The sequence below is a fragment of the Capra hircus genome, chromosome 19 (assembly GCF_001704415.2).
Source record: "Capra hircus breed San Clemente chromosome 19, ASM170441v1, whole genome shotgun sequence".
Taxonomy (NCBI): domain Eukaryota; kingdom Metazoa; phylum Chordata; class Mammalia; order Artiodactyla; family Bovidae; genus Capra; species Capra hircus.
The window spans coordinates 6,122,827-6,148,705 of NC_030826.1; the positions used below are offsets into that span (position 1 = coordinate 6,122,827).

Genomic DNA, 25,879 nt, shown 5'->3' on the forward strand with positions numbered 1-25,879 from the left:
AGGGAGGCCTGGTGTGTTGTGATCCATGGGGTTGCAAAAAGTCGGAAACAACTGAACGACTGACTGAACTGAATTGAAAGTGATTGGAAAATTTAAAATGCAGAATATATGGCTATCACAGTGACACTGACAGACCACCAAGAGAAATATATTCCAAACTGAAAAGCCAAGTATTGTTTGGCGAAAGAGTTTGTTTGAATTTTTCCTTAACATCCCATAGGAAAACTCGAACAAAATTTTTGGCCAACACATTATAAGCCTATTCCTAATTGTTTGATCATGGCCAAGAATGTAGAGGGTCCCAGAAAGTTTATACATTTTTTCTAAATTTCTTAGTGGAAAGAAGGAGGTGGAACTTTCTGTAACAGAGGGTGTGGAGTTTCAGATGTGCTGTGCTGTGCTTAGTTGCTCCATCATGTCTGACTCCTTGCAACCCTGTGGACTATAGCCCGCCAGGCTCCTCTGTCCAGGGGATTGATTCTCGAGGCAAGAATGCTGGAGTGGGTTGCCATTTCCTTTTCCAGGGGATTTTCCTGACCCAGGGACTGAACTCGTGTCTCCTGCATTGTCAGGTGGATTCTTTACCATTGAGCCACCTGGGAAACTTCTTTTGTCCTACTTAAGTTACCTGGATGGTGATTATAGCTCTCACCACCATCAATGCCCAAAGCCAAACATAAGACCTATGAAAGCAGGATTCTCATCTGTCTTTTTCACCATTGTGTCATCAAAGCCATAGGGGAGGTGTGCCGTAGTGGTGCTGCATGACCAGCTGTTTTTCGTACGCTGTGTAATCTCAGCTTGGAAATAAATAGTCTGCATCTGCCTGTTCTATTTTTATAGCCAACTAGACATTATGAGTATAAGGCCTTTGGTGAGGATTTGCCACCAGACCTACCTGCAGATGTACATACGAACTGGGACTATAGGCGAATGGGTTGGATCTGTTAAAGGTGAGTAACACTTGCAACTTTTAAAAATCAGTTATTGAGTAGACTCTATTGTCATTTACTTTAGCCAGTAGACAACAACAGGTTTGATTTCTACAGTGTTGTATTTCATTTTAAATTTTGGCTTAAATGTCTGGAGTTCTGGGCTGAATTATGCCTTCACAACTTCTAGGGCTTGCTCTTTGTATACTCATATTTACTCTCTAATTTGCTCTGAAGGCTACTTTGCCCTTACCATAAGTTCATTCTTATCCCATGTACCTGGGTGGGCATGGAAGTCTTCTTGGAGGAGATAGTCCCCAAGCTTTGTTTTCGAAATTGAATACAAGTTTTAGAGACAACAATGATACATATATGTGGGGAGGTAAGAGGGTGAGGGGCTAGTGGTATAAGAACATTCTAGACCCAGGGAACAGATGAATAAAGTGAGGAAGGCATTAAACAACATGAAATATTTTTTTAAAAAATGGTGAGTAGTTGAATGCTGTTAGGTTGTTGGGTACCAGAATCTGGAACTAGGCTGGGAGGAGCATCCAGAGCTTCTAGAAAATCTAGAGTTATTAGAAAATCTAGAAAAATGACCCTAGAAAATCTAGAGTTCTAAGATTTCCCCTAGAAATTATGGAGAGGTATGCCACTGCTGCTGCTAAGTCACTTCAGTTGTGTTCGACTCTGTGAGACCCCATAGATGGCAGCCCACCAGGCTCCCCCGTCCCTGGGATTCTCCAGGCATGAACACTGGAGTGGGTTGCCATTTCCTTCTCCAATGCATGAAAGTGAAAAGTGAAAGTGAAGTCACTCAGTCGTGTCTGACTCTTAGCTACCCCATGGACTGCAGCCTGCCAGGCTCCTCCATCCATGGGGTTTTCCAGGCAAGAGTACTGGAGTGGGGTGCCATTGCCTTCTCCGATGGAGAGTTATAAGAGGCATTAAATAAGGGATCTTCCTGCTACTTATAGCAGGGAGTGGTCTCTGCCATCCCAGTCGCAGTGGAATAGATACACAGCTAGCCCAGAGGCACAGAAATTCTGACAGACCCTTGCTGTGGTCAGGAATCTTGGTTGCAAGAAATAAAAGCTTGCAAATGTCAAAAAAGGAGTTTATTGGCTCATGGCATTGAAAATCCATGGGTGTTTGGCTTCCAGGTCAGCTACAATCCAATACTTCATTTCTCCAACTCAACTCTGTTTTCTTCTGTGTTAACCAGATTTTCAGGCAGAGTCTTGTGCCATTGCAGAGAAGCCACCAGAAGATGCAGGCTTACATTCTACCAATGTATGTTACCCCAGAGGAATAGAACAATTCTGTTGATGGCAGCCAGAGTCCCAGGATTGGCTCTCAAAACTTCAGCATGGATTATGTACTTACTTACTGGGGACGTTTGTCATAGTTTTGGGTTTCTTAGTATTTTTAGAAAGTCTTACTAGTTAGGGTTAATTGTGATGCTCACTTATTGAAGGGAAAAGCCAGAAATTCCCTGTCCATCTCCCTACCGGCTGTGGTTCAGTCATGTGCTGTAGCCATTTGCAGAGCCTCTCACGTGTGATACCTGACACCAGAAGTCCACAATACAGAGTATGGTCCAAGGCAGCAGCAGGTTGGCTTCTCTGGAATAATCCTGAAGTTCTGAACCTAACTTTGGTCCTCCTAGATCTTCTGTGAGCTACCTGAAAGCCTTTGCTGCTAAGTCACTTCAGTCATGTCTGACTCTGTGCGACCCCATAGACGGCAGCCCACCAGGCTCCGCCGTCCCTGGGATTCTCCAGGCAAGAACCCTGGAGTGGGTTGCCATTTCCTTCTCCAATGCATGAAAGTGAAAAGTGAAAGTGAAGTCGCTCAGTGGTGTCTGACTCTTCGCAACCCCATGGACTGCAGCCTACCAGGCTCCTCTGTCCATGGGATTTTCCAGGCAAGAGTACTGGAGTGGGGTGCCATTGCCTTCTCCGTGAAAGCCTTTAATAAGCCATTTTTTCTGCTAAACTTGCTAGAGTGGTGGTAAGCCAAGCCTCTTTTCACAGGTGCCTTCCCTGAACTGATCACTGTGACCGTGTCTGGCTCATTTTCCCAGTCCTGAGATTAATGCCAAGTCAGTCCTGCTTAAACCCACATAGTGGAGAAGGAGGAGAAGGGTGACACCCTGAAGGAGAATGAGATGCTAGTCTAAGAAGGGGAGAGTCATAGCAGAGCAGGCGAAAGCAACCAATGTCGACAGCTACCCTTCCTTTCAAGGGCATCTTCAGCCTCTTATACCAATGGGCTGGCAATCTTCACCCCATGATCTGCTTCTAATAGCTTTCTTTTTTCAAAAGCTAAATTAACACATTTCCACAGTCAGTATCTCCTCAAGGGTCTCTCTTGGTTCCTATGGCAGCCTTGGCTTGGATCCTTCTCTAAATGGTTAGCTAGAAGCTTCCTTGGAGAAGGCAATGGCACCCCACTCCAGTACTCTTGCCTGGAAAATCCCATGGATGGAGGAGCCTAATAGGCTACAGTCCATGGCGTCGCGAAGAGTCAGACACGACTGAGCTACTTCACTTTCACTTTTCACTTTCTTGCACTGGAGAAGGAAATGACAACCCACTCCAGTGTTCTTGCCTGGAGACTCCCAGGGACGGGGGAGCCTGGTGGGCTGCCATCTCTGGGGTCGCACAGAGTCAGACATGACTGAAGTGATTTAGCAGAAGGTTCCTACACAGCTTGAAGGCAGAGGTTGTGCAGTCCGTAGCATTTCTTTGCTATCTCCCTCCGAAAACTGATGCTATTTGCATGCAATAGCACAGTAGATATTAAAGAGATTTGGCCCCTATAGCTGTGACAGAAAGTAACATGGGAAAGAGGCAAGAAATTTAGGGTTAGCATAGCGAAATTCCTAGCTGTTCAGGAAGGACACTAACCTCTATGGAAATTTTATTTCCCTACTAAACACACCAGACTGGGTGGCTTAGCCCCAGGATGCCTGTAATATGTCAAGTCTTAAGAGAGGAGTAAGGGCACAACAGAGCCACTGTTGGTACTCTACTGACATCTGGTGGTTACCCTGATTTTTAAACCAAAAAAATCATTTTTGGATGCCTAATTTTGCTTTACTCATCATAAGAAAATTGTTTTGGTATATAATGCAAGTTTTGTTAGACTGTTTTTTTAAGTCTTGATTGAATGTGTTATAATATTATTTCTGTTTTATGTTTTGGTTTTTTGGCCACGAGGCATGTGGGATTCTAGCTCCTTGACCAGGGATCAAACCTACACTCCCGGCATTGGAAGGTGTTGTCTAAATCACTGGCCAACCAGAGAGGTCCCTGGATTGTTTTACTTTTAATGTGTTTTTATATCTATTAGACATTGTCCCTGGGCCACAAGCCTTCAGTGATAATAAATGTCTGACTTTTTCTAGTATTTTGTGCCTAAGTTAGTGGTTTATCGTTCCCTACAAACTCATCATATCAAAGCTTCTTGTGTAATTGAAATCACAGAAGCTTTCAGATGCAGTGACTTCTTTTTTTCTCCTTAGAACTTTATGAAAGAGAGTGCAACAGAGAGGTAGTGGTCTACTGGGAAGTGGAGAGCCCTTCTCACAAGTTCATCAGAGATACATCCTTTCCAAAGGTTCATCTTTACTCATCCTTCTAAGTGTTTCTGTGCCCCGTGGCTGTCACCCAATGGTGGTGTGTCCGGCAGGGTGGACAACATTGTCTGATTCTTTCAGAAGCATCTGCTAAAGCTGTTGCTTCTTGTGTGACTTTCAGAAAGCTCAGAGTGTGATTTCTGGGCCTGACCATGTGCAGTATCTGTAATTGTGGGAAGGCAGCTCATATTTTTTGAGAACTATTCTAGGAAATCTTTGTGCCACAGTACTGGGGGCTTGGAAACAACTTTTCATAAAAAGTATTCAATACATTCCCTCCATGTATAGAAGACAAAGCCGGAATCCAGAGAGGTGACAGGTACACAGACAGGTGGTAAGCAACTAGCTGGGGGCTGGAACTCATGCCCACATTCCCAGCTCTCTCCTCCTACCCTACCCCACAGATACTGGCTCTGGACATTGTGTGCGTGTTTTTCCGCTCACTTTCATTGATTATGATATGAAGCAGTTGAATGGATGAGGGAAGTTTTAGCTGATACTCCAGGGTTCTGTGAAGCTTCCTTAGGGTCAGGCTAGGAAGGTGTGATGGACATTTACTGGGTGGGCAGATGGGATGGAATATAGGCAGGGACAGGGGAGATTTCAACTCCACTGTCCTCTTCAATCACACCAGCTGAGTGTTTTACACACCGAATTTCCGTAAAAGTTCCTTTAAACAGAGTCTCTGTGATTTAAACAAAACTTTGGAACCACTGTACTGGATTATTGTTAGACTATTTTCTAACTCAACCATTCTGTAAATCTGTGTGTATTGTCCATTAAATATTGTCCATTAAAAAGAGATGGCGTGTGGGGGTGTGTTTGTGGGAATTGTTTGCATGTATTTTGTGTGTATACCCATCTGAATGCAGAGTTCCAAAGAACAGAAAGGAGAGATAAGAAAGCCTTGCTCAGTAATCAATGCAAAGAAACAGAGGAAAACAATAGAAAGGGAAGGACTGCAGATCTCTTCAAGAAAATTAGAGCTAGGAGGGAACATTTCATGCAAATGTGGGCACAATAAAGGACAGAAATGGTCTGGACCTAACAGAAGCAGAAGATACTAGGAAGAGGTGCCAGGAATACACAGAAGAACTATACAAAAAGATCTTAATGACCCAGATAACCACGATGGTGTGATCACTCATCTAGACCCAGACATCCTGGAATGTGAAGTCAAGTGGGCCTTAAGAAGCATCACTATGAACAAAGCTAGTGGAGGTGATGGAATCCCCATAGAGAGATTTCAAATCCTAAAAGATGATGCTGTGAAAGTGCTACACTCAATATGCCAGTTCAGTTCAGTTCAGTCCAACTCTTTGCGACCCCATGAATCGCAGCACGCCAGGCCTCCCTGTCCATCACCATCTCCCGGAGTTCACTCAGACTCACATCCATCGAGTCCGTGATGCCATCCAGCCATCTCATCCTCGGTCGTCCCCTTCTCCTCCTGCCCCCAATCTCTCCCAGCATCAGAGTCTTTTCCAATGAGTCAACTCTTCACATGAGGTGTCCAGAGTACTGGAGCTTCAGCTTTAGCATCATTCCTTCCAAAGAAAGCCCAGGGTTGATCTCCTTCAGAATGGACTGGTTGGATCTCCTTGCAGTCCAAGTGACCCTCAAGAGTCACAGTTCAAACGCATCAATTCTTCGGCGCTCAGCCTTCTTCACAGTCCAACTCTCACATCCATACATGACCACAGGAAAAACCATAGCCTTGACTTTCAACTCAACAGTGGGCACAGGACTAGAAAATTTCAGTTTTCATTCCAATCCCAAAGAAAGGCAATGCCAAAGAACGATTAAACTACCACACAATTGCACTCATGTCACACACTAGCAAAGTAATGCTCAAAATTCTACAAGCTAGGCTTCAACTGTACATGAACAAAGAACATACAGATGTTCAAGCAAAATTTAGAAAAGGTAGAGGAATCTGAGATCAGATAGGCAACATCCATTGGATAAATGAAAAAACTGAATGAAGCACAAGCTGGAATTGAGATTGCTGGAGAAATATCAATAAACTCAGATAGGCAGATGACGCCACTCTTATAGCCGAGAGTGAAGAGGAACTAAACAGCCTCTTGATGAAAGTGAAAGAGAAGAGCGAAAAAGCTAGCCTAAAAGTCAACATTCAAAAAGCTAACATCATGGCACCTGGGCCCATCTCTTCATGACAAATAGGTGGGGAAACAGTGGAAACAGTGACAGACTTTATTTTCTTAGCCTCCAAAATCCCTGCAGATGGTGACTGCAGCCATGAAATTAAAAGATGCTTGCTCCTTGGAAAAGCAAGCTATGACCAACCAGCATATTAGAAAGCAGAGACATTACTTTGCCAACAAAGTTATGTATAGACAAAGCTATGGTTTTTCCAGTAGTCATGTATGGATGTGAGAGTTGAACCATAAAGAAAGCTGAGCACTGAAGAATTGATGCTTTTGAACTGTGGTGTTGGAGAAGACACTAGCAAGTCCCTGGGACTACAAGGAGATCAAACCAGTCAATCCTAAAGGAAATCAGTCCTGAATATTCATTGGAAGGATGATGCTGAAGCTGAAATTCCAATACTTTGGCCGCCTGATGCAAAGAACTGACTCATTTGAAAAGACCCTGATGCTTGGAAAGGTTGAAGATGGGAGGAGAAGGGGACGGTGGAGGATGAGATGGTTGGATGGCATCACTGACTCAATGGACACGGGTTTGAGCAGGCCCCACTAGTTGGTGATGGACAGGGAAGCCTGGCTTGCTGCAGTCCATGGAGTCACAAAGAGTCAGACATGACTGAGCGACTGAACTGATTTTGTGTATATGTATCAATCCTAGTCCAGCTAGATTAAAGACCCCACAAGGGACTATTTCTGGCACAATTTGCAAAGACTGATAATGAGTTTGTATATAGGTGGTTGGTAATTCAAGAAATCATCATTACTTAATCTCTTCGATTTTATGTGGTTTTCTGTCATCTTGCCAACACCTGTGCAGTATAGGAGCCATCATCCCCATCAGAGAGGGAAGGAATCTGAGGCAGAGGGATGTTCACAGCTCTGCTCAGGTTCTCGTCAGGGTCTCACTGCTAGTTGTGGCAGAGGCAGTTGTGGATCCAGGTACACCTGTGTCCAGAGAAGGTGATCTGGACCAGAGCAAACCCACCTCTCTGACCTCACAGGAACACTGCAGGGAGGTGTTCTCAGGAGTGGACACTTGGCACTCCTTGAAGGTTTGTTCCATTGGCTTCCCAGTGCCACACAATCCCATGAGTTTCTCAGTCTTTGTATATACGTATAGGTTACATACATATACACAATGGACTATCTGCAGAGAGTCTAGGGGAGGAGAAGATCGGTGTGGGTGCTGCAGGGATTTCGAGCTGGCCCTGGCTGTGGTTTTGGCTATTGTTATGTAATTGTGTTACACTTGAAGTGAAGTTTTTGGATTGTTTTAGGCATTGATTCTTTCCCCTATGAAACCTAAAATTCTGCGGTGGGACAGTCTAATGAACACATTAAAGAGCTGAGCCCTCTGCAGCTATGAAAGGAAGTCTCACCAGATTGTGGAGCCTCATTTGGTTCAGACTCAGGTTCTGTCACTTCAGCTGGGCAGTGGGATCTTCTGCAACTTTCTTTACTTTTCTCAGCCTCAGTTTTGTCATCCATAAAATGAGAATACTTATGGCAAATTCACAGGGAAAGTTTCAGCATCAAATTTGATGCTGTGTGATATGTGTACATAGTAAGGGCCCAGTAAGATGTGATTCCTGCTCTTTCTTAAAGTCAAATTGTCTTCTCAGTATTAGTACCATAGACACAGTTGTTGTTCTGTGAGTGTTTATGGAGATGAACATGAAAGTGTTAGTTACTCACTCATGTCCAACTCTTTGCAACCCCATGGACTGTAGCCTGCCAGGCTCCTTTGTCCAGGAAATTCTCCAGGCAAGCATACTGGAGTGGGTGGCCATTTCCTTCTCCAGGGATCTTCCTGGCCAGGGATTGAACGTGGGTCTTCTGCATTGGATGCAGATTCTGTACCCTCGGAACCACCAGTGAAGACCTTATGAGATGAGATGACTTTATTATCCTTGGTGAATCAGAACCAGTGAGGTATCAGTCCACTAAATATTTGGGTATTCATGTGTCTTCCTATGACCACCAGGTGCAAGCAACTGTGTCTGACCATCCTCTGTGCATAGATGTCAGTGATATGGGGGAGAACAGAGAGTAATGGCCTCATTTTTATTGAGTGTAATTCTGCTCCAGTCTCTCTCCAGAGCCTCCACCAAGTTGAGTAACTTACCTAGGATCACACAGCTTATAAGTGAACAATCCTCTGAGACCTCATTGCCTTCTTGGAGAAAGGAGTAGTTTTCCTACATAATTAAGTCAACAAGGAACCATTCACAAGTGGGTAATGCATGTTCTCAAATGAGAACACCAGGTGGGAGGAGCCATGGTTTTGCAGGGCAGGTAGGTAGACAGGGTACGAAGTGAAGTAACAATTGAAGGGAGCAAATACCAAGTGGAGGAACAGAATCATGTCCCTTTGCTTCTGGCTTGTGGGCTTTCCTTCTGCCCATCTGACATGCTGGCCTTGATATTATGCTTTGACTGGTGGTGTAGTGTGTCTATGTGTAGCAGCGGCAATAGCGGAACATTGATGAGCAGAAAATCCATGTGTTCCTGGCCCAGAGTACCTCTGAGCCACAGTTTCCAGAGAAGTCAGGTGTGATCAGGTGAGGCAGTTCTAGCAGAGGCTGGAGATCCAGAGCAATGGCAAGAGGGGGAGCAAAGGTAAAAAGAGGGCACATGTTGGGGTACCTGCCAAGGCCACCCATGTGAAGGCCACATTGACTGCCGGCATGTAGAGTGCAAGATGCTTATTCCCTGAGGTTAGAGACTGGACATGGTGTAAAGAAACAAGGGAGACTCAATTTATCTCCAGATGCTTGGGTAAAATGTATGTGGATGTTTAAATCTGATCAGTTCACTCTTTACCCTTGCATTGTCCAGGTGAAATCAGAACATCCAAGTGAATCAGAAGGCTTAGAAACTCACTTTAGGCTCATCTTATATTGCACACACCAGCCTCCTGCACGTGGGCAGGAGAGCTAGTAGGACCATCTCTGAGGAGACACCTCTTCTCAGCAAAAACTCAGGGACTGAGGACCTGCTTTCCTTGAGTTCCAGCCTCAGGAGAGAGTCTGAGAGGGCCACTTGTGGCCACTTACTGGACTGAATGGATGTGGCTATGGGGCTACAGCAAAATCTGAACAATAGTTCTGACATGTAAATCTGCCACCTTGGACATGTCACCTCACTCTTCTGAGTCTCCAACTTATCGTATATCAACTGGGGTCTATTTTATCAACTTCTTAGAACTGAGATAATTAATGAGCTGCCGCTGTGGCTGCTAAGTCACTTTAGTCATGTCTGACTCTGTGAGACCCCATAGACGGCAGCCCACCAGGCTCCCCCATCCCTGGGATTCTCCAGGCAAGAACCCTAGAGTGGGTTGCCATTTCCTTCTCCAGTGCATGAAAGTGAAAAGTAAAAGTGAAGTTGCTCAGTCATGTCCGACTCTTCATGACCCTATGGACTGCAGTCCACTAGGCTCCTCCGTCCATGGGATTTTCCAGGCAAGAATACTGGATTGGGGTGCCATTGCCGTCTCCATAATTAATGAGAGAAATAATTAAATGAGTGATATATCGAAGTGTCAAGTACTTGCCAGTCAGTCAGTTCAGTCACTCAGTCGTGTCTGACTCTTTGAGACCCCATGGACTGAAGAATGCCAGGCCTCCCTGTCCATCACCAACTCCCAGAGTTTACTCATGTCCATTAAGTCAGTGATGGCATCCAACCATCTCATCCTCTGTCATCCCCTTCTCCCCCTGACTTCAATCTTTCCCATCATCAGGGTCTTTACAAATAAGTCAGCTCTTCGCATCAGGTGGCTAAAGTACTGGAGTTTCAGCTTCAACATCAGTACTTCCAATTTCTTATAGGATGGACTGGTTGGATCTCCTTGCAGTCCAAGGGACTCTCAAGAGTCTTCTCCAACACCACAGTTCAAAAGCATCAATTCTTCGGTGCTCAGGTTTCTTCACAGTCCACATCTCGCATCCATACATGACCACAGGAAAAACCATAGCCTAGACTAGACAGACCTTTGTTGGCAAAGTAATGTCTCTGCTTTTTAATATGCTATCTAGGTTGGTCATAATTTTTCTTCCAAGGAGTAAGTGTCTTTTAATTTCATGGCTGCAGTCATCATCTGCAGGGATTTTAGAGCCCCCTAAAATAAAGTCAGCCACTGTTTCACTGTTTCCCCACCTATTTGCCATGAACTGATAGGACTTGATGCCATGATCTTGGTTTTCTGAATGTTGAGCTTTAAGCCAACTTTTTCACTCCCTTCTTTCACTTTCATCAAGAGTCTCTTTAGTTCTTCTTCACTTTCTGCCATAAGGGTGGTGTCATCTGCATATCTGAGGTTTTTTATATTTCTCCCAGCAATCTTGATTCCAGCTTGTGCTTCATCCAGCCCAGCATTTCTCATGATGTACTCTGCATAGAAGTTAAATAAGCAGGATGACAATATACAGCCTTGATGTACTCCTTTTCCTATTTGGAACCAGTCCGTTGTTCCATGTCCAGTTCTAACTGTTGCTTCCTGACCTGCATACAGATTTCTCAAGAGGCAAGTCAGGTGGTCTGATATTCCCATCTCTCTCAGAATTTTCCACAGTTTATTGTGATCCACACAGCCAAAGGCTTTGGCATAGTCAATAAAGCAGAAATAAATGTTTTTCTGGAACTCTTTTGCTTTTTTGATGACAAGCATTTAATAAACAGCAGTAGAATGTGCCTTAAGGCAGAGCAGAGGAGAGAGTGCACTTGAATCTGTGTTACCTCCCTCCTTACTTTCTGTCCAGAGAGGTGAAAGGTTTGCAGGGTTTGTCCTGTATCTTTCGAACAGTGTCCCTCCTTCTGAATTGTCCTTTTTCCCCTCTCTAGTTTTCATGTTTTACTTCGATAACCTAAATTGTTCAGTTCCAAACTGGCTCTCAAGTGGGCTGCCAAGAGAAGACTCCAGGAGGCAGGTAGGGCTGTCAGCCTGAAAAGATACACTTCACAGGACTTATGAAGCTGTTTTATGATCAGTTTGGTTGACTGACTCTGATTAGGACTAGGTTTGCCGACATCCAGGATAAAGGCTAGAAGAAAAGACAAAACATTTTTGGCTTGAATCTGCTTTCTCTCAGAGATCCCACCAGGGTCACTCTCTGGAATCTCCAGATAATAGTCTGTTCCTTGTAGAAATTAGGGTGCCTGTGGACCCTGCATCTGCTTATGGAGGAGTTAGGCCAACCTGGCTTAGGAGACAACAGGCCGTATCCAAGCTTGGGGAAGCCTCCGGCTTTGTTCTTATTTTCTTTTTCTGTAAGGAGAAAGAACTCAGTGGTGCCAAGATCACTAGAGACTGCCTAGGATCTGAAAGCATGGGCACCATTCAGTCTGTTTTGCATGGTCCTACTTACAGGCTGGGGACTCACCAATCCCTTGGGAGAGTGAAAAAGCACATAGACTTGAGTAAAACATCATATTTTGAACCTTCACCCTGATTCTGACTATGTAATCTAGGTAACCCAGCAATTTCTTCCTTCTAAGAATGGAGATGGATATTCCCACTCTGTAGTTCAGTTCAGTTCAGTCACTCAATTATGTCCGACTCTTTGTGACCCCCCTGAACCACAGCACGCCAGGCCTCCCTGTCCATCACCAACTCCCGGAGTCCACCCAAATCCACGTCCATTGAGTCTGTGATGCCATCCAACCATCTCATCCACTACCATCCCCTTCTCCTCCTGTCTTCAATCTTTCCCAGCATCAAGGTCTTTTCAAATGATTCAGTTCTTCACATCAGGTGGCTAAACTATTGGAGTTTCAGCTTCAACATCAGTCCTTCCAATGAACACCCAGGACTGATCTCCTTTAGGATGGACTGGTTGGATCTCCTTGCAGCCCAAAGGACTTTCAAGAGTCTTCTCCAACACCACAGTTCAAAAGCATCAATTCTTGGGCACTCAGCTTTCTTCACAGTCCAACTCTCACATCCATACATCACCAGTGGAAAAACTATAGCCTTGACTAGACAGACCTTTGTTGGCAAAGTAATATCTCTGCTTTTTAATATGCTATCTAGGTTGGTCATAACTTTCCTTCCAAGGAGTAAGCGTCTTTTAACTTCATGGCTGCAATTACCATCTGCAGTGATTTTGGAGCCCAGAAAAATAAAGTCTGAAACTGTTTCCACTGTTTCCCCATCTATTTGCCATGAAGTGAGGGGTAAATAGAACATTTGCGGGAAGTCTTGAACCATGTTCAACACTAAGTAAAGGATGACATATCCTGCCTTATGCTCCCGACTCTTGCCATTTTCTAACTCAGTAAAGCAAGTTCTTTCTCTCATTTCTCTGGAAGCATCCCTTAGTCCAAGCCAATCTCATTACATGCTTTCATTTTCCTTTTAAAAAATGATGTCTTAGAAATACCTTAGCATTTTATTAGACAAATATAAAATATACAGCAAGATTTTACAACAGCGGTACCTGCCTTACCTATGCCCTCAGTCCAGTTCAGTTCAGTTCAGTTGCTCAGTCATGTCCAACTCTTTGTGACCCCATGAATTGCAGCACGCCAGGCCTTCCTGTCCATCACCATCTCCCGGAGTTCACTCAGACTCACGTCCATGGAGTCAGTGATACCATCCAGCCATCTCATTCTCTGTCGTCCCCTTCTCCTCCTGCCCCCAATCCCTCCCAGCATCAGTCTTTTCCAATGAGTCAACTCTTTGCATGAGGTAGCCAAAGTACTGGAGCTTCAGCTTTAGCATCATTCCTTCCAAAGAAATCCCAGGGTTGATCTCCTTCAGAATGGACTGGTTGGATCTCCTTGCAGTGTCTTACCTTTTGTCATCATCTGTAGTAACACTCTGTAGAAATCTGCTCATGCGCCCTATTGTCATATATATTTCCCTCGCTGTCTTCCTTCACCTTCACCACATCCTGAGAATCAGGAGCAATTGGTATATGGGAATAGAAGTGACAGTGTCTTTTCATTTGCAGAATGAAATTCCCACCTACTTGAAAAATGTGGTGAATGCCTGTCTAAAGCACTGGAGGAGAATCTAAGAGAGAGATTTGCAAGCCTCATGTCCATGGAATGACGTCCATGGACTAATGCCCTCAGAAGTGCCACAAGCACTAATGCTCAGCCTGCGTTTCTCTTTTCCATCCTCAAAGGCCTGCACACTCACCAGCATCTTGTCCTTGAGTGTGTTTGCCTGACTCTGGGCTTCCTTTCCCAGTCTTCCCATCCAGGACCCACTGCCTTCCTCCACTGTTGAATGTGGGTCAGATTATGGAAACCACTGCCTGTTTATTTCTAAAAAGGGGAGTCCTCAGTAGGGAACATGGTCATTCCACTGAGACACTCTAGGGTGGTCATGACTGGAGGACTGATAGCACCACCTACGAGAAGCTGATCCCAGCTAGCAGGCGCCTTCCCAAATGTGAGTCATTGCCGCACAGGAGGGTGATTCCGGCTGAAGTTACACTGCCTTCATAGCTGACTCAGTGCACCAGGACTGGAAGACTCATGTCCTTTTGCCTTCTGCCTTGCTGACTTGATTTACCTGACTTGAGATGATAATCCACTAAGTCTCTCCCCATTCCTGCTTGGGGAGGATCATTAACTGTTTTGATTTCAAACTGTTTTGAAAACAGTGCAGGCTTGACAAAGCATATAGCTTTCTTATCATTCCTGCCTGGGTTTTTCTCTTTCCCATATGCCCCGGGAGAAGTCTGTCCACACCTCACTCAGTTCAGTTCAGTCACTCAGTTGTTTCTGACTCTTTGTGAGTCATTTGTGACTGACTCTTTGCAGCATGCCAGGCTTCCCTGTCCACCACCAACTCCAGGAATTTACTCAAACTCATGTCCATTGAGTCGGTGATGCCATCCAAACATCTCATCCTCTGTCGTCCCCTTCTCTTCCTGCCTTCAATCTTTCCCAGCATTTTTGGGTCTTTTCCAATGAGTCAGTTCCTCACATCAGATGACCAAAGTATTGGAGTATCAGCTTCAGCATCAATCCTTCCAATGAATATTCAGGACTGATTTCCTTTAGGATGGACTGGTTGGATCTCCTTGCAGTCCAAGGGACCCTCAAGAGTCTTCTCTAACACCACAGTTCAAAAGCATCAGTTCTTCAGCACTCCAGCTCTGCATTTTAACAGAAACTGAGGCATTATGATAATGCTGGTGGTTAGCAAGAGCCAACCTGCTTTGTACACAGCATTGAGATAAATTTTCTTTTAAGCAGGAAACGAATTTCCTTGCTAGAATGTTTGGAGATGTTGAAAGGATGAAGTTCATGGTCAGGGAAATATGAATTAGTGTTGTGGTTAACTCTATACCTTTTTTTCAGTAATTCTGTTATCTGCCTCTCTCACCACCAGAATACTTCCCTTTTTCTACTTTTCTCTTGAACTTCAGAAGGGAAGCTATTCTGTGGCAAAATGCACAGCCTTAAAATAATCTCAGGGAAAGATTTTAAATACTGTGATAGTACAAACCGCGATTAATGGGCATAAAAATTCAGGACATAAAGGTAGAAATAGAGGGTTTATTCACAGTATATCTCAGACCATGTGTTTTCTCTCAGGAAAAGGAAGTGTACTGAATACCAAATAAATACAGAGTGACTTGTACTTGTCCTGTCTACACTCTCCTCCCTACCTTGATCCTTCTGTGAGAATGCATCAAGTTAAGTCTCTTTGGTTTGCAAGTCCAAATGTGATCCAACCACATTTTTTAAAATGTAGCAGATAAAATGCTATTTTATATTTAAAAGATCATAACTGAGTTTTACTTCAGTAATAAGTATACATTTTTATTTGTTTGTTTCTCTCCTTTTAGAATCTTTGTTCAAATGAGTTCTGGCAGTCAATATGAGCTTGTTCTAAGATCTCCACATTCAAATGATTGCTCATCATTCCTGACTGCTCTTCCTCTAAACCAATGATTCCAGGAGGAAGACTTGTCCACCAGCAGTCCCTTCAATGGCCACCTTGATGTCTGTGTCCCCCGTGGCTGCTTTGCCCCCAGTAGCACCTGAGGGGCCATGTTTGGTGACAGGCAGAGCTTGGGTACAGCCTTAGACAGCAGAATCTTGAGGTCTTGTCATGGACTGGAACATGAGATGGAATCTCAGGCTCACTCACACGCAAGGCCAGGGGCACAGTGGTCCCAGGTAGGGATTTGGTACAAGGGCTCAAATCTGACATTAGGAATGAGCTCTGTTCTCTAAGGTTTCTTTGATGTTGGGCCATGTTTGATGGCAGAATGTCTTCTAAGAGCCAAAGGCAGGCCTACATCTTCCCAGGTTCATGCTAAGTCAAAAAAAGACAGCCTTTCTTTCCAGTTGATCCCAAACTATCCCATGATTCCCGCTAAACCATATGTCAATTCCTGCCAGTCACTGTGGTCATATGGATAGAATTATGCAAAAAGGTGAATACTTCATAGATGTATAATTAAAATATCACCATTTGTAATATAGCTAGAATTTTAGGTAAATTGAATCTAAATGTCTCATATAATACAGGTCAAGTTGACATTTTATGCATAGAGTCATTCAGACCCAAGCACTAAGATTATAGTGTTTGAGCAGAGAATCAATATGAAATGCTGTCATAGAAACTATATTTTTAAACTGTGTTTGATGATCTGCTAAGAACTCTGAGAATACTGAGAATAATGAGCTTTTAGATAAGGAAGTTGAAAAAAGTCACTAAGCCTGCTATAATTAGCAGAGTGAAGACCCATTCACATTTGTGCTTGCTAATATGAAGAAGACAGAACCATACAGCACTGATATATGAGATTACGTGGGAAACTGAGAACCTCTGAACCAAGAGTAAAGCTGGCATTAGGCACTCAGATGGTACTTAATGAGTGACTTTAATGATCTGGAGAAGACTGACCACACGACACACACCCCTCTGGGTGTTTTTCCTCTGCAAAACCTATCCAGACAGAGAGGTTTGATTTGATTACGTTAAATACTATTTGAAAGTTTAATAAAGCAAGAGGAGAAGGGGACGACAGAGGATGAGATGGTTGGATGGCATCACCAACTCAATGGACATGAGTTTGAGCACCTTCCAGGAGGTGGTGAAGGACAGGGAAGCCTGGCGTGCTGCAGTCCATGGGGTCGCAGAGTCAGACAAGACTGAGCGACTGAACTGAACTGAACTGAACTGAGTTTAATTCAAGCCAAATTCTTCCCCACGCTATCATTTTAGGGGTTACAGATTCCTCAGTTTCTGATTGGTCTTTTCTTGAGACCACCAGATCCTTTATTTGTTAAGGGGTGGTTTTGTTGGTGTGGTTACTGGTTATACTTTAATATTATGGAAATGGCTCAGTCTGGACTGAATTCAGCTGAGATTAGTCAAGATTTCAGAATTTTGATGACGAAAGTAGCACTTCAGTCAGTGTTAATTTCTTTTCCCACAGGCGAATTATTCATACTGTATAACAGTTTAAAGTTAATGAACACCTTGGAAATGAGAAATTCCAGCAGAGAGTCATTTCCTGAAAATGTTCCTATTTCACAGTGAGAGTCTTGACCTGGCTCTCTGGCTGAGATTTCACACCCAGCATCCTCATATCTAGGGCCTGCCCTTCAAAACCCCTGCTTCCCTACTGGGCTGAAAGAGAGAAAGCAGGAAAGTCCATTTAATTCTCATGTTTCCAGAAGCACCACCCAGCCGGCTCAGGGAATTGTCTTTAGGTGCTTTGATATGTGTGTTCACTTCACAGATATTTCTCAATGGTCTGGCATCCATCTGGCCAGGGGACAGCATGGTAGCTCCTAGGATGAGGGAGACATGTGGGGTCCACCTTCGAAGAGCTATGATCCAGTGAAGACACAGCAGGCAAGCTGTTAAAAGGTGATGAGTTGTGAGAGGGGGCAAGTAAAGGGGGCTAACCAAGTTTGAGGGGTTGGGCAGAACATGTTGGAGTTGGCTGGGTGAGTGTTGAAGAAGAAAGCTATTCCACATGGAAGGAACCATTTCCATAAAATCCCTCAAGCAGGAGAGCCAGTCATGTTGCAGGAACAACTGAAAGCCAGTAGGTCTGAGTAATAAGAGTGGAAGAAGGCATCTCACATGTGGCTGAAGAAGGAGGCGGTGAGGCTGTGGGAGATCCTTAGAGACATGGCAAGGACTTTTACTTTATACCCAGAATGCCAGTATGTTTTGAAGGATTTGGGGCTGAGTAGTGACCTGATGAGACATACTCAATCTTAACAGCTGCTCATTTGCCCACGGTTCACCATCTCCAGCATTCCTCCAGCATGGTGTGGGGGTGCTCTCCAAGATGCTCTAAGCCTGTTCTATGAATCCTTCTTTCCCACTGTGAGGCAGAACTCTGAGAAGCCCCCACTCAAATCTAGTTTCCAAAGTAGAGCATCGGACTCAGAAGTTTAATCAGAGAAGAGAGATGAGAGACTGTCCATGTGCATGACCCCTGGTGCTCCTGGCCCATGTTGTCAGTACACCTCCCAGTGTGACTGTATCACACATCCAGTAAGAGCAGAGCCACTGCAAGAGCCAGAAACGGTAGAGAAACAGGGAAGTCATATCAAATGTAAGCAGGTCTGCTTTTCCCAAAGTTTGATTTTTTAAACTCCTCCCCAACTACAAGGAAGAAATGTGTGTGTGTGTGTGTGTGTGTGTGTGTGTGTGTGTGTGCATATGTGCACACACTCAGTCACATCTGACTGTTTGCAACCTCATGGCCTGTAGCCCGCCAGGCTCCCCTGCCCATGAAATTTTCCAGGCGAGAATACTGGAATGGGTTGCCATTTCCTGTTCCACAGGATCTTCCCTACGCAGGGATCAAACCCATGTCTCTTCCATCTCCCACATTGGCAGGTGGATTCTTTACCACTAGCACAACCCGGGAAGCCTATGTATATATATATATATATGCTTAAGAACACAAAAGCACATTATTTACTGAGGTCCTCAGAGCTTAGAACCAACAAAATAGAAGGGCTTCAGAAAAATTATTTGTACTGCTAATGTATGTATATGCATTTTTATGTATATCTGCTTGGATACATATGATATGTGCTCCATTTCATCAGATATAATAATGGAACACAACGAGGCAGCATGCTACGTAAGTGAGTTTGCAATTTCTCTACCTGATGTGCCAGGTTCAGTGCTAGGCAGTGGAGTTCACAAAGGTGAACAAATTCTGCCTGCTAAGTCACTCCGTTGTGTCTGACTCTTTGCGACGCTATGGACTGTAGTCTACCAGGCTTCTCTGTCGATGGGATTCTCCAGGCAAGAATACTGGAGGGGATTGCCATTTCCTTCTCCAGGGGCTCTTGCTAACCAAGGGATCCAACCCGTCTCCTGTGTTGGCAGATGTGTTATCACTAATGCCACCTGGGAATTACAGAGGACGTGGAATCTGTACACAGTTTGTGATAATGAGAGACTATCAGTTATGTAAGGGAAATATGTAATATTTTAAGAGACTATGGCTAACCACTCTTAAAAACAAGACAGCAAGCCCCAAATGGAGTCACTTATGCGAAACTCCACTTACCAAACCAAGACTTACATAGAGGTTTGGCTCTCCCAGAAATGTAACCTCAAACTAGTCAATCAGGAATTGCCTTAATCTTCCTAATAGATTAAAGAAAAGAAAATTTAAGATAATCAACCAGGGTCTTCCCAGATGGCGCTAGTGATAAAGAACCTGCCTACCAACGCAGGAAATATAAGAGATGCAGGTATGATCCCTGGGTAGGGAAGATCCCCTGAAGGAGGGTGTGGCAACCCACTCCAGTACTCATGCCTGGAAAATCCCATGGACAGAGGAGCCTGGCTGGCTGTGATCCATAAGATCGCAAAGAGTTGGCCGCAACTGTAGAAACTTAACACACATCAACTTGCTTTCTTCTTAATGTAACTTCCTATTCTTGCTCCCTTCTGCCTAAGAAAGCCTCTCATTTTGTATACCCCTGAAGTTCCTTTGAGTCTGATTGTTTGTATGCTGAGTCAAGTTTATTTTTAATATGTCTCAGTTTATGTTTTAACAGTTCTAGTGTCACAAGAGGGAACCAAAGGAGACCCTCAAAAACCACCCTGGGAGCAAAAGCAACCATACTTGGGAACCTGTTGGGCCCTTGAGCTTGCTGCTTTGTTGTTCCCTCTGGAGGTGGTAAGCAATGTATATTCCTTGAGGAAGAACTAGGACCCTGACCTACGGTTACACTGTAGTTTCTTGACTGCTCCTTTGCTTCTGCATTCCCTTCCTTCTCTTTTTAACAACAGATTGAATCTACCCTTCGGAACTCAGAGAAGGTCAACTAATTACTACATAATCAATCGAGAAACTTGATTAAGAGAGCGAGCCAGACAGCAGCGAGCGGGGACCCACCCGGCTGAGCCAGCCAAGCAGGAGCAGCCGGCGATCTGAGCACCCCCCGACCGACCGCACGCCCTTGAGCCCCGCAGCCGCCGTCTCCCGCAGGCCCGCCACCCTCCCTGACTCATGGCTGAAGCGGATTCAGAAAGAGTTAAGGGGTCTACAGCGCTACCCACCTGCTCACTGTTCGGCTGGACCTGTGGGAGACTTGTTCCACCAGCAAGCAACTATTATGGGGCCTCCCGATAGCACATATCAAGGTGGAGTCTTCTTTCTCACTGTACATTTTCCGACAGACTATCCTTCTAAACCATCAAAGGCTGCTTTCACAACAAAAACTTACCATCCAAACATAAACAGCAATGGAAGTGTTTGTCTTGATATCCTGAGGTCACAGCAGTCAACAGCTCTGACTGTATCAACAGTTTTATTGTCCATACGTTCTCTGTTTGTGACCCTAATCCAGATGACCCCTTAGTACCAGATATCATACAAATCTATAAATCAGACAAAGAAAAATACAACAGACACACAAGAGAATGGACTCAGAAATATGCAATGTAAAGTCAAAAATAATTTCATGTATACCAGAGTACTGTAAAATCTAGGTTTTTTTCAACATTAGCAGTAAATTGAGCACTGTTTACTGTTTCACTGTACCATGAAATCTTTTGGTTTTTACCATTTTAAATGTATTTCTGAAGTGAGACAAAACAAACTTCCAAAGATATTCTTGAGACTGTGATGAGAGCATTTATCATTTTGTATGTATTGAGTAAGACATTTATTATGGTTTTTAAGATACTTGGACATCTCCATCTTCAGCTTACAAGATCTTACAATGCATCTGAAAAGCAACCAAATTATGTTTGCTAAAACTAGATGTTTTTACATGAAAAATACTGTACGTGTTATCTAAGATGTCATCAGTTTTATAAATATGTATTCAGATTTCATTCTTTGCTATCTCACTTTATAATTTGTATTTTTTACTGTATAGACTAAATATATTCTATCTACATGTATGTCAACTTGTTATTTTTTTTTTTTCTGTGAACAGTATTGAAAAAACCCAACAGCTGATAATGAAATGAATTAACTGTCTGTGTCCCTTGTCTTGGGGTATTCTGTAGATTGACTGCAGATTTCTTAAACCTGAAATGATCTTTACACTGTAATTCTCAGTGTACTGATTATGGAGAAACACTTGTTTTGGTTTTGTTATACTTGGCTTAACTTTATTACAATGTGAATTAATTGCACTGCTAGGTAGAAAAATGTGTAACTTTTATTTGCTGCTAGTCACATCTGAATTTTTTTCTGTATAGACAATATTATATTGATACTGTTTACAGATCTTAATGTAGCTTTTTCCATTTAAATAAATTGATTTTTCTACTAAAAAGAAAAAGAAAAAGAAACTTGATTACAATAACCAGAACACCAAAGTTTTAGATATTTCATATTAATAACATTCGCCTATGTAATATAACCTGAAAAAGCTTATCACTCATTTGACAATGCTTCTCATGTAATTTAACATACCAAATAACAAAGGCCTCTTTTCCCCTCATTCTCTGGTATCATAAATGATTAGATTAAGGTTTCAAGTAGCTGATTTATATCTCAAAATCACAAGAAGAGAAATGTGTATTCATTCTAGAAAACTAGCTTCCTATATCTGCGCGTGCAAAAGCGTGTTTTTTTTTGTTTTTGTTTGTTTGTTTTTAATTTTAAAATCTTTAATTCTTACATGCGTTCCCAAATATGAACCCCCCTCCCACCTCCCTCCCCACAACATCTCTCTGGGTCATCCCCATGCACCAGCCCCAAGCATGCTGCACCCTACGTCAGACATGGACTGGCGATTCAATTCTTACATGACAGTATACATGTTAGAATTCCCATTCTCCCAAATCATCCCACCCTCTCCCTCTCCCTCAGAGTCCAAAAGTCCGTTATACACATCTGTGTCTTTTTTCCTGTCTTGCATACAGGGTCGTCATTGCCATCTTCCTAAATTCCATATATATGTGTTAGTATACTGTATTGGTGTTTTTCTTTCTGGCTTACTTCACTCTGTATAATTGGCTCCAGTTTCATCCATCTCATTAGAACTGATTCAAATGAATTCTTTTTAATGGCTGAGTAATACTCCATTGTGTATATGTACCACAGCTTTCTTATCCATTCATCTGCTGATGGACATCTAGGTTGTTTCCATGTCCTGGCTCTTATAAACAGTGCTGCGATGAACATTGGGGTACATGTGTCTCTTTCAATTCTGGTTTCCTCGGTGTGTATGCCCAGCAGTGGGATTGCTGGGTCATAAGGTAGTTCTATTTGTAATTTTTTAGGGAATCTCCACACTGTTCTCCATAGTGGCTGTACTAGTTTGCATTCCCACCAACAGTGTAGGAGGGTTCTCTTTTCTCCACACCCTCTCCAGCATTTATTGCTTGCAGATTTTTGGACCGCAGCCATTCTGACTGGTGTGAAGTGGTACCTCATTGTGGTTTTGATTTGCATTTCTCTAATAATGAGTGATGTTGAGCATCTTTTCATGTGTTTGTTAGCCATCCGTATGTCTTCTATGGAGAAATGTCTATTTAGTACTTTGGCCCATTTTTTGATTGGGTCGTTTATTTTTCTGGAATTGAGCTGCATAAGTTGCTTGTATATTTTTGAGATTAGTTGTTTGTCAGTTGCTTCATTTGCTATTATTTTCTCCCATTCCGAAGGCTGTCTTTTCACCTTGCTTATAGTTTCCTTTGTTGTGCAGAAGCTTTTAATTTTAATTAGATCCCATTTGTTTATTTTTGCTTTTATTTCCAGAATTCTGGGAGGTGGATCATAGAGGATCCTGCTGTGATTTATGTCTGAGAGTGTTTTGCCTATGTTCTCCTCTAGGAGTTTTATAGTTTCTGATCTTACATTTAGATCTTTAATCCATTTTGAGTTTATTTTTGTGTGGGGTGTTAGAAAGTGATCTAGTTTCATTCTTTTACAAGTGGTTGACCAGTTTTCCCAGCACCACTTGTTAAAGAGATTGTCTTTACTCCATTGTATATTCTTGCCTCCTTTGTCAAAGATAAGGTGTCCATATGTGTGTGGATTTATCTCTGGGCTTTCTATTTTGTTCCATTGATCTATATGTCTGTCTTTGTGCCAGTACCATACTGTCTTGATGACTGTGGCTTTGTAGTAGAGCCTGAAGTCAGGCAAGTTGATTCCTTCAGTTCCATTCTTCTTTCTCAAGATTGCTTTGGCTATTCGAGGTTTTTTGTATTTCCATACAAATCTTGAAATTATTTGTTCTAGTTCTGTGAAAAATGTGGCTGGTAGCTTGACAGGGATTGCGTTGAATTTGTAAATTGCTTTGGGTAGTATACTCATTTTCACTATATTGATTCTTCCGATCCATGAACATGGTATATTTCTCCATCTATTAGTGTCCTCTTTGATTTCTTTCATCAGTGTTTTATAGTTTTCTATATATAGGTCTTTAGTTTCTTTAGGTAGATATATTCCTAAGTATTTTATTCTTTTCGTTGCAATGGTGAATGGAATTGTTTCCTTAATTTCTTTTTCTACTTTCTCATTATTCGTGTATAGGAATGCAAGGGATTTCTGTGTGTTGATTTTATATCCTGCAACTTTACTATATTCATTGATTAGCTCTAGTAATTTTCTGGTGGAGGCTTTAGGGTTTTCCATGTAGAGGATCATGTCATCTGCAAACAGTGAGAGTTTTACTTCTTCTTTTCCAATTTGGATTCCTTTTATTTCTTTTTCTGCTCTAATTGCTGTGGCCAAAACTTCCAGAACTATGTTGAATAGTAGCGGTGAAAGTGGACACCCTTGTCTTGTTCCTGACTTTAGGAGAAATGCTTTCAATTTTTCACCATTGAGGATAATGTTTGCTGTGGGTTTGTCATATATAGTTTTTGTTATGTTGAGGTATGTTCCTTCTATTCCTGCTTTCTGGAGAGTTTTTATCATAAATGGATGTTGAATTTTTTCCAAGGCCTTCTCTGCATCTATTGAGATAATCATATGGTTTTTATTTTTCAATTTGTTAATGTGGTGAATTACATTGATTGATTTGCAGATATTGAAGAATCCTTGCATCCCTGGGATAAAGCCCACTTGGTCATGGTGTATGATCTTTTTAATGTGTTGTTGGATTCTGATTGCTAGAATTTTGTTGAGGATTTTTGCATCTATGTTCATCAGTGATATTGGCCTGTAGTTTTCCTTTTTTGTGACATCTTTGTCAGGTTTCGGTATTAGGGTGATGGTGGACTCATAGAATGAGTTTGGAAGTTTACCTTCCTCTGCAATTTTCTGGAAGAGTTTGAGGAGGATAGGTGTTAGCTCTTCTAGAAATTTTTGGTAGAATTCAGCTGTGAAGCCGTCTGGACCTGGGCTTTTGTTTGCTGGAAGATTTCTGATTACTGTTTCAATTTCTGTGCTTGTGATGGGTCTGTTAAGATTTTCTATTTCTTCCTGGTTCAGTTTTGGAAAATTGTACTTTTCTAAGAATTTGTCCATTTCTTCCACGTTGTCCATTTTATTGTCATACAACTGCTGATAGTAGTCTCTTATGATCCTTTGTATTTCTGTGTTGTCTGTTGTGATCTCTCCATTTTCATTTCTAATTTTATTGATTTGATTTTTCTCTCTTTGCTTCTTGATGAGTCTGGCTAATGGTTTGTCAATTTTATTTATCCTTTCAAAGAACCAGCTTTTGGCTTTGTTGATTTTTGCTATGGTCTCTTTTGTTTCTTTTGCATTTATTTCTGCCCTAATTTTTAAGATTTCTTTCCTTCTACTAACCCTGGGGTTCTCCAACTCTTCCTTTTCTAGTTGCTTTAGTTGCAGAGTTAGGTTATTTATTTGACTTTTTTCTTGTTTCTTGAGGTATGCCTGTATTGCTATGAACTTTCCTCTTAGCACTGCTTTTATAGTGTCCCACAGGTTTTGGGTTGTTGTGTTTTCATTTTCATTAGTTTCTATGCATATTTTGATTTCTTTTTTGATTTCTTCTGTGATTTGTTGGTTATTCAGAAGTGTGTTGTTCAACCTCCATATGTTGGAATTTTTAATAGTTTTTCTCCTGTAATTGAGATCTAATCTTAATGCATTATGGTCAGAAAAGATGCTTGGAATGATTTCGATTTTTTTGAATTTACCAAGGCTAGATTTATGGCCCAGGATGTGATCTATCCTGGAGAAGGTTCCATGAGCACTTGAAAAAAAAGTGAAATTCATTGTTTTGGGGTGAAATGTCCTATAGATATCAATTAGGTCTAACTGATCTAATGTATCATTTAAAGTTTGCGTTTCTTTGTTAATTTTCTGTTTAGTTGATCTGTCCATAGGTGTGAGTGGGATATTAAAGTCTCCCACTATTATTGTGTTATTGTTGATTTCCCCTTTCATACTTGTTAGCATTTGTCTTACATATTGCGGTGCTCCTATATTGGGTGCATATATATTTATAATTGTTATATCTTCTTCTTGGATTGTTCCTTTGATCATTATGTAGTGGCCTTCTTTGTCTCTTTTCACAGCCTTTGTTTTAAAGTCTATTTTATCGGATATGAGTATTGCCACTCCTGCTTTCTTTTGGTCTCTATTTGCGTGGTATATCTTTTTCCAGCCCTTCACTTTCAGTCTGTATGTGTCCCTTGTTTTGAGGTGGGTCTCTTGTAAGCAGCATATAGAGGGGTCTTGTTTTTGTATCCATTCGGCCAGTCTTTGTCTTTTGGTTGGGGCGTTCAA

General features: G+C 42.5%; 1 pseudogene; it reads left to right on the forward strand.

Annotated features, from left to right (window-relative positions):
- Positions 1-20,692, forward strand: part of LOC102183099 — a 37,415-nt pseudogene extending 16,723 nt beyond the window's left edge.